Source organism: Camelus ferus, chromosome 14 (genome assembly GCF_009834535.1).
Source record: "Camelus ferus isolate YT-003-E chromosome 14, BCGSAC_Cfer_1.0, whole genome shotgun sequence".
NCBI lineage: Eukaryota > Metazoa > Chordata > Mammalia > Artiodactyla > Camelidae > Camelus > Camelus ferus.
In genome coordinates this window covers 62,854,795-62,864,471 of record NC_045709.1, presented here as the reverse complement: position 1 = coordinate 62,864,471, position 9,677 = coordinate 62,854,795, and the positions used below count along the sequence as shown (strand labels likewise).

General features: G+C 39.7%; 1 long non-coding RNA gene across 2 annotated transcripts; it reads right to left on the bottom strand.

Annotated features, from left to right (window-relative positions):
- Positions 1-2,092: 2,092 nt before the first annotated feature.
- LOC116668737 lies at positions 2,093-5,807 on the bottom strand. 2 transcript variants are annotated; one of them, XR_004325982.1, is made up of 3 exons: positions 5,491-5,807; positions 4,829-4,966; positions 2,093-2,132 (listed from the first exon to the last, which is right to left on the bottom strand). It is a non-coding gene; the product is annotated as an uncharacterized LOC116668737 (long non-coding RNA). The 2 variants fall into 2 exon arrangements; XR_004325981.1 differs by lacking the exon at positions 2,093-2,132 and adding an exon at positions 3,031-3,124.
- Between the last annotated feature and the right edge of the window lie 3,870 nt (positions 5,808-9,677).

Sequence of the window (9,677 nt, the reverse complement as noted above, 5' to 3'; positions counted from 1 at the left end):
CACTGCCTTAAAATCCAGTCTTACCAAGAAAATAAATCCATCCATAAAGCCTTGCATTATCATGGGTTTTGGCTGCATCATTTCATTGCTGAATCTTCTGTGTGACCTTCTGTGGATGTCATTTTAGAAGAGTTACTGAGGTTCTTCAAGATTTTACTGTGAGACACTCTCAGGGGCCTCTGGCTACCTCTCTGACCTTATCGTCCACCACTCTGGTCCTTACTCCTTTCAATACAAAATATTCAGTTCTTAAAAACTAAAAACTAATGCACAGTGGAACTCTGTGTCACTGAAGATAAAAAGTTTATTTTCTCTAAAGAGTAAAATACTAAGTGAGGAGTATACTCTAAAGGAAATGTTTATGTGGAACCTAAAAGAACAGAAACCCTAAGAGTGTTGGCTTATTAGGAGCATAAAAATACTTCCTGCCAATTCTCAGAGAAAAAAAACAAATCAATGTCCCACAAAGATTTGCTGCATTTTTCCTGTGGTGTCTGTACTCCTTTCATATTATTCTAGACTCCTTCTGAGAAAAACAAATTGCCAGTCATATACATGGAAACTAACCAACCAAATACAGTCCACTACCTGAACCTTAGAATCAATTTTTCTGTTTTTCCAGAGACATTATAAAAGGACGTTAGGACTCCATATATGATCATCTAACCCCAATGTACTAAAGAAATCATTTATTTCATTGTGAAAATTATTTAGAGCTCCAGTTTTGGACCCTGGAATAGATCTTCTCTTTTAAAAAACAGGCAATATAAGATGTGAAATTTTGAAACACTTTACTGAAGCATTTGGGAAGAAAGCAGATGTAAATCGTCATGCTTCAGAACTAGGCAGATTAGCCTTGGCCTAGGGAAAGGAGATTTTTCCCCCTAACTTACACAAAAGTGCCCTCACTTGCCAATCTGTGTACTTTCTAGCTTTGTCTGTACAATGTGTGTCTTTTTCTATTTTGCATGAAAGATCAGTGTGTGCTACCAGCAGCCCTGCCTCACTGCCCTACGTTATCTTACAGAAAAATGGAAGAAGTATGTGAATAAATGTAACACAAGTAACATTCACAGCCAAAGAAGTTTCTTCTGACAGCAGTCCTATTTGAAAATTTAGGTAAAATGTTTAGTCACTTCCTAATAGAAGACAGGACCCTAGCTTGCCCACGGCTGTTGGTTCACCTCCCTCACTTAACATGTTGAAGGTGGGTGTAGTAACATGCAAAAGCCCTTACAGTGTGAAGCATGATTCCTATGTAGGTGCTGATGCTTCGCCAGCTGGCCACAGTGAGTGCTTGTTCTCACCAGACTCTCCTCCTCTGGAGAAACATCCTCACCAAACATCAGCCCCTGCCCCTGGTCCAGAGGATACACCCACTCACTTCCTGGGACACACTTCAGCCAGTAACTGACTGGCTGGGGGGATCAAATGGCTTTCCCCTACTTGCCTTAGTTGGGGGCCAACTCTGGGATGCAGTCTGTTCTCCTGATCTTCCTGGTGAGAGAAGAATGTTGCCAGCCTCTGGCTGAGACCATGGTCTCACTTGCCCTCCCTCCCCCTGCCCACCCCCACTTTTCTTTTCTCATTCCCCTCCTCCTGAGTTACCCTACAGGAAATCATTTCCACAAGGACCCCCAGCTCAGGCTCTACTTGTTCGGAACCTGACTTAAGACAGTAAATGATACTGTATATTTATTTTACTATTATTACTAAAAGTATTATTACTGAGATGTATTACATAAGCATCCCAGGCTTAATGACTGATCAAGAGGGCTGTTCAATTTCCTAAAACTTATGTCAAATTCAAATATGAATATGCTGAAAATATTGAAGTATGTATTAGTCATCTAATGTCAAAAGAAAACCCACTGAAAACTAAAAACATGAAAGTTATAAAACTGAAAATCAGTGTAGAATTTTTTTAAAATTTCCAAGTATAACTAAATGTATTATTAATATAACAATAAGATGCTTAGAAAGAATTGGTTTGATTTTAAGAATTTAAAAAGTACTTACTTTCAGGAAGCTAATTCACTGAATAAGCTCTGGTTTTCCGTGAACATTCGCTCCTCATTTTTATTGTTTTGTTCATGGAGATCTTTCACTTGATTCTACAATTTTTCATTTTCCTTTTCATAAATAGAAAATTACATTTTAATTAAGTCAGTAGGACCTATATAACATTAGTATATGTGCTCATGAAAGATACATCCTTTAAATATTTTTAGTCTTTAAATTTCCTCAGTTTTTGAGTAAACTTTAAAATCTTTTTCAAACTGTTTCAATTTTCTCAGAATACAATTTGTTAGCTGAAAACAACTGTTTCCAAATGGCTCAAAATTCTTAGTAAACAAAAAATTTGCAGAACTTCCCAAAGCCAGCGAACCGGTCAGTATAATGTACTGCATTTCACAAGGGTAAGTGGGCGAATGACTGCAGGAATAACCACTTCCTGATTTTGCACACCAGGGATGCAAAGGCCAGGGGGGCTGTTTGTGTGATAGAAAAGAACAAACCAGACTCCATATTAGATCTGTTCCTTTGACTTTAAGCCTGTGCTCTGTTTTCTAGGTTCAGTCTTGCCAGCTCTGCACCTTTTGTGAAACAATGTTGCCAATAGCCTGAAATATACAGGAGAGCCTATTCTCAAGGCTCTGGCCTTTAAGGATATTAACACATTCCATTCATATAAAGATAACAAGTTGCAGAATAGAACATAACATTTCTTTTGTTGGAGGTTTACAGGGACACTGTGATCTGACACACATGGACAGCTGCAAGAACACAGGATTCCAAGAACAAAGAATTCCTATGCCAAGAAGTTTGCAACAACAAAGCAAGTAGGAAAGGAGCCTGAATTCTGACTTGGGGAAGATGGTTCTCCAGGACCTTAGTCTGCCATCTTCTTGGTCTGCCGTCTTTCTGAATGGCTTTCTAAATAAAGTTGCTGTTCCTTGCCCCAAGACCCTGTCTCCTAATTTACTGGTCTGTTGTGCAGTGAGCAGAATGAGTTTGGGCTCGGTAACATTTGCACCTTCTTTTTTTGTTTTTAGCTCATCTTTCTGTGGTGAGGTAACTGGATGGAGCCACAGTGGGTAACCAGGCTTGTTTCTGTAATTCTCTGTAAACAAGGAGGTAGAGATGAGGTGTTTCTGGAAGATCAGGATGAGGCAGAGCAAAGCCTAGACCCAGCTTAGCACTTGGCTTGAGCTAAAGAGGGACTCAAACACTGAGATCAAAAGAATCTGTGCTTAGATGCTCTGGCTTATTAACCTCTTTAAAATTAAGAATCTGATGAAAACCAAGGAACTTTGAGACTCTAATGAAACTCTGAACTGTCTCACCACGCCTGACCTAATGGCAGATAGTCTGTGCTTAATTCTGCGGAATTCTTGAAACCCAGAAAAATACGTACATATGTTGATACACAAGTTTTGTGTTCTGTGTGTGTGTGAGGGGTGGCTGGCATACTCATGGGTCTGTTCCTTAAAATGCCATGCTCCGAGCAAACTCAGAATGATAGGCAGAGAATCTGGACGGTTCTAACTCTAGGGCTGTGTGTCCTGCAAAATCAGTACTATCTCATTTGCAGTAAATGCTGTCATCTCTGATGTGGTAGCACTTTCTCTGGATGTCCCTGGAGTGAAACTGCTTCTTATTGGCAGGCTCAAGGCTTAGGCTACTACTGTCAAAGGAGAAAAAGGTAATGAGACAGAAGGAGGGGAGTGGTGGGGAGGAAATGAAGGTGAAGCTCGTGCTGGAGATCACCAAACCTGTCCTGCCTGTCAGGTCAAGATGCATCACACAGAACAAATGTCTGACTTCTACAGGACACATACATTTTCTCCCAATTTTAAGTCAAATTTTTTTCAATCTCAGGGTAATGGCAATTGAGTTCAGATTCACATTTCTGAATATAATATAAAAACTAGCCAATGTAATCTACTGAAAAACATTACAGAAAATGAAAGAAAAATAGGACAGTTTCTAAGGAAATATGGCTATAAAATTAGTCACAGGCAACACGCATTAACTTGTTACTGTGTAGAGGGCATTCAGGTTGGCCTGCACTGTCTTTTTTATGATTTAAATATATATATTTCCTAATGTGGCTTTAATGTCACACAAGTGGCTTTTAAGTGTAAAGCAAGAGAAAACTGGTAGCCAAGGAAACCTCACCTCGGCCTCTGTTCTCCGAGCCCATGGAAGGCCCCGCCAGCCCATCCAAGCCCTGACCAGCGGGTTTAGCAGCAGCTGTGACAACGGCCCCGTGTCCCTCAGGGACAGCCAGGGTGTAGGCCCTGCACCCTCAGAAGCCTGGCTTCCCACGGAGGCATGGGCCCCTCTGGGCCCTGGTTCACTACACCAGTGAAAACCCCCTTAATCTGCATTCTTTTGACTCGAACTAGGGAAGAGGTCTCCCCCAGCAGGCAGGCCGGGGGCAGAATCAGCCTGCCTTTGCTGCAGGGCTCCAGGAGCTGAGGCACTGTCTTACCTTAATTTCACAACCACTCTTATGAGACAGGTACTGTCATTCTCATTCCCATTTCACAGATGGGAAAACTGGCTCAAGGGGGTATGTGATTTGCCCAAGGTTGCACAGCAGGTAGTGAAGCAAAGCCTAAAACCAGATTTTGAATCCAGAACCCATGGTCTTAATCACTTTAATTCTGCACATGACAAATGTGCAGACCAGTCAAATGATTACTTCCTCATACTGTCAGAATTCCCATTACCTGTTAAATGGACACAAATATTTTTAAATGCTTTATTTTCACAACCAAAGGATCTCGTAACAAACTCATTATGTGCTGAAGAACTATACCTGTTGACGTCCCTGAACAAGTGTCTCTTGTTCCTATTTCTTTTTTGATTTGCTTCGATTTTTCTCTGTGACAGGAGCCAACGTTTCCTCAAAATGCAACCACCTTTGTTTCTTGTTTGATTCTTCAAAGCTACTTCACTAAGAAAATGCAGACATTATTTTATTTGGGAAAGGAAATGATGAAGTGAGGAAGAATAAAAGAAAACACAAGGTGCACAGACCTAGAACTGTCTTACAACCACCCTGGAATTAGCTTAACACCAGTGACAGTTAATTCATTACAGGATGTTTTGTGCTGATGGCTCTGATGATGCTAATTAACTCAGATATGCTACATAGTGTCATTCTCTGAACTTAGCCCTTCTACAGCAATCTTTCTGAAACTCTGTCTTCCTTGAAGGTCACACCGTGAACTAAGGGATTTATTTTCAAAAAGGACTTCTAACAAGAGAACGATCAATATGAGCCAGTTTAAATTCTGATTTTTCCCCAGGGGTTCAATTTAGGCTTTTCAGTTAGGAGACACTCTCAGGAACCAAGTCACTGGCAGCAAATGCATCAAGTCAAAGAGCCACAGGGACAGAGGGTGACAATGCATTTAGCAGGGAGTACTAGTTCTTTTTCCATAAATAAAAGGAAAAGTAGGACAATGTGTCTAGTACCTTGGCTCGAAGAATATAATTGTCTTGACTCAGTTGGAATAGTTCCTTCTCCTGCTGTCTCTGTAGTTCCTCCATCTTATCTTCCAAAGCTCTCACTCTTTTTCTGAGAATGTGACTGTAATCCGCTGCCCTGAGGGCCTGTGCCCCTCTCCATTTTCCCTCTGCTTCCTGAACTCTTTCAAACATAATCAGTTTTGCTTCCTTGTTCCCACCACCGTAGCCTGAAGAATCCTTTTAAGGAAAAGCATTACTTTGGTATGTAGAGTTATATATTAGATTTGAACACAGTGGGTTAGGGAAAAAAAAACACAAATGAAAATGACACGGTTAACAATGTTCTACTACACAAGAAAATCAATAAATGTTCAGTAAGAATGAGTGATTAGAGTTATCACTCAGTGCAGAAGAAATTTCATATATTTCATTATTTATAATGTAATTTTAACATATAATTATAGACCATATAACCATTATGAGTATTACTGTGAAAATCAACACCTACATTCAGAAACTGAACACAGGAGTCAGTTTCTGTGGGGCCCTCAGACTTCTAAGGTAGCCATGCAGATTTCACCGTGGGAAGCTGGAGCTGCAGGTTGGGTGAGTCCTACTCCAGATATTCCTAAAAATTATAAACAATGGATAAAAGCACCACAAATACAAACTACGTTGAATGTGTATTCGGCAATTGTGTAACAAGAATCACTAATACAACGGGAGCGCTAAGACAAGTGAGGATCTCACAACAGGCTGGTGCATAACAAACCCCTTCACACAGCTCTCCCCCTGCACGCAGGACCCCACATGCAGGACCCCTGCCCGGGACTGGCTTCTACTCCATTTGACGCGGAGGCCAACTGACCCAAGGCTCATGTCCAATGACACATGGAGCTAAATAAATGTGAGGAGAATGTGGATCAGGATAATTTCAGGTTTTGTCACTTTTAAATAAATTACTCTTTTAAATGTTCACAGAAATAACTAAAAATATCTAAAAGAGGAATCAAAGAGCAGCTGATAACTTTATGAAGAATTTTAGTTCAGATTAAGTGGGCTTTAAAGGACATTTTTCTATATAAAGTATATCAAGGTATAGTATCACTGGAATAATATAAATTGCATGGAAACTATAACAACAAGTTTAAGTTTGATTAAAGAAATAAATGATAATCCTGCTCTAATACTGTGATATCATTCATCACATTAGAAAAAATGTTATTCATGTATATTTTGGTCAAATTTTTGGCTTTTAAGGTACCTCATAAATCCCCAAACAGCAGAAATAGTTCTAAGGCCAATAATTATTCAGTTAGTAATACAAAAGAAAGTTTCAGGGAAATACCTAGAAGAGATCCAGAGGCCCGTATTCAAATCCTACAGGTCCTGAACTGAACCCCCAGTGAACATTTACCTGACTCCCTTTGAGGTAAGTGAAGAATTAAAATTTTATGTCTTTAATATAATTTCTTTAGGATGTTAACTTTTTAAATACAAAGTTTACTTCTTTCATTAAAAATGAAATAAATGGCTCTTAAAGATTTGGAAACTATAGAAAAGTCAAAAAGAGAAACAAGTCCCCAAAAGTACCTCACCCCAAGATTTCCTTCAAATCTTTTCTAGGTTTTTTCCTTAAAGAGTAGTAATCATATTTAATTGGGCAATTTGATGTAGAAATTTTTCTGTAGAAACCTCTTAAAGCCTTCTTAAAGGATGGTTTGAGTCATTGTAAAATCAGTCCATTAATCCTTCCAAGTCACTGGAGGACCATTAACGTGGCCAGTGAAGGGGTCAGAACTGCCAGCACTGTGATTCTTCCCAGGATGGGGTGGCCGGGAGTGTGGCAGGTGATTCTTGCTCCAGCTGCGGTCAGCCAGTGCTTTCACACCAGAATTCTCCCTTCCTGAGTTCTTATTTTGATTTCTCTAAGTTGTTATTTTTCAGTAATAGTACATGGACAGTATCTTTTCCTTTTATACAGGAAAGGAAAGTTGCTTAGATATGAAATTCAAACATGAAAACACCGCAGAATTTGGGACTTCTGAGCCCTTCTTAAAAAAACAATGGATTAAAAAAAATCAGTCAAATTATAGGGCAATCAAAATAATTCCAGAATGGAGGAGCAATGGCTAATGGACTGGTGAAAGGCGTTCTGGCTCTGTAATAACCAGAACCAAGATCCACTTTCAAACGCTTAAGGGAATTACAGCCGCTGGAGAGAATATAATAAATATATTAATTGTAAATAATATAATCATACATAAATATATATAATGATATATGACACATACATTATATATAGTATATAAAATAAAGTTATAAATAATATACTTATTAAAAAAAAAACCAACAAAAATGGGTAGGAGTCATGCGAGTGGAGTATGTAAGAGTTTTACTACATATTTAATAGAAGGGAAAATTGATAGTGTATAAAACTAGAAAAAGCAGCTAAAAATAACAATAAGGTTTTGTCAATCTTTCAGGGGTTTTCATAATCTATATACTTGAAGACAACTTTTGGGATGTAACATTTCTCAGGATGAAGTTTCATTTTCTCCTTACAGATTTAAGTAAAATGAAACCAAATGTTTTATTTAAAAGAACTGATAAAGTATGATCTGTTCTTATAAAATGCTTTGTCCACTTTTACTTGTCCACGTGCCTGCCTTTCTCCTTTACAGCTCTCATACCCCCTTCCTTTCATCTGCAGGACACACACACGAGAGGCATGGAATGAGGCTCACCCACTATGACACCAGCTGTTTCTGGCTAAATTATTGCTTCCTTTTTAGTTTTCTGTATTTTTCAATTTAAATAACTAGCAACTATTCCTTTTATGACAATAAACATACCAATCTAAAAATAAAAACACAAGTGTCGACAGTCAAAGAAAATTAATTTAGAATAAAAAGGAAAATCACCACATGGTAGACACTGCTAGCTGCCAACCTCCTCTTCCTCCCCACTAGAATTTTGCCCCGGGCAGCAATGTGCCAGTTAAAAACACCCCTCTCCCTGGACTCCATGCAACTGGGGTGGGGTTGGGGGCAAGGGCACAGGATCAAAGTTCTGACTAATAAGATGAATGCAAAAATTTCCAACATGGGGCTTCCAGGACATTAACTACTTCTCTGATTAAGCTGCTGAGTTAACAGGCATGGACCTTTTTACCTTTCATCTCTCCTCCTCCTGACAGGGCTGGATGTTGTGCAGCCATCTTGTGACAAGGAAGACAAAAGTCACAGACTAGGAATTCTGCAGCAGGAAAGAAGGGGGGGGTCTGCTTCCTTGCACAGGTGCATGAGCTCTGAATTAACTGGCCCAGGCTTCCTGGTCACGTGAAAAAGAGACGACTTCGAACTGCATCAGCCCCAGTCACGAGGGGCTGCTTCCTCAGAACCAGGGCTGATGCCAAGCACATTCTCTAGACTTTCTGTACACTCACCTCTGACTCAGAGGCTGCTTCTCTGACACACAACCTGTGACAAGTAACTACCACCCTCAAGGAATTCCAGTTCTTTGGAATAAAACTAAAATCACTCTGGGCAATTTTCTAACAAAAATACAGAGGTTTTTTTTTGTTGTTGTTTGTTTGTTTTTAAATCCTACTTAATGGAGACTCTAATGAGAAAAAGCAGATCAGTACAAAAACAAAAAAAATCATAGTTTGCCATTGTACTTCAATAAATATGAATTTTAGTGATGTGTTTTTATTTATTTTGGCAGTCACAAACACTATGAAATTTTGAAATCAGGGGAAATGCTCATAAAAATATTGTTTCCTTCACCTATCAACCTCTATGCCATCCCCCTCATTTCCATCCACTGTGGCCTGATGTCTGGCTTCACTCTTAGTAATTTCCAACTGCTCACCAGAGACCCTTCCAATCCCTCCCTGTTTATATCTCTCTGACCCAGCTGCTCTCTCCCACTGGCTTTCCAGGTCTTTTTCTGTTACCAGAAAAATCTCAGTCTTATGCATTTACTCTCTGGAAGTCCTACCCCCCACCAGGCATGACCTCTGGTACCTGGATGCCCACAGTGCTCGGGCCCCTGGGACTCACTCTGTTGATCCTGTGTGTCTCACACTGCTCACACCCCCGATGTCTCTTCTTCCTTCATGACTCCGCTTACATCCCATACACATAAGTAGTTCCTTTCTTCTCCTCTCTCAGTCTGCTGCACTCATT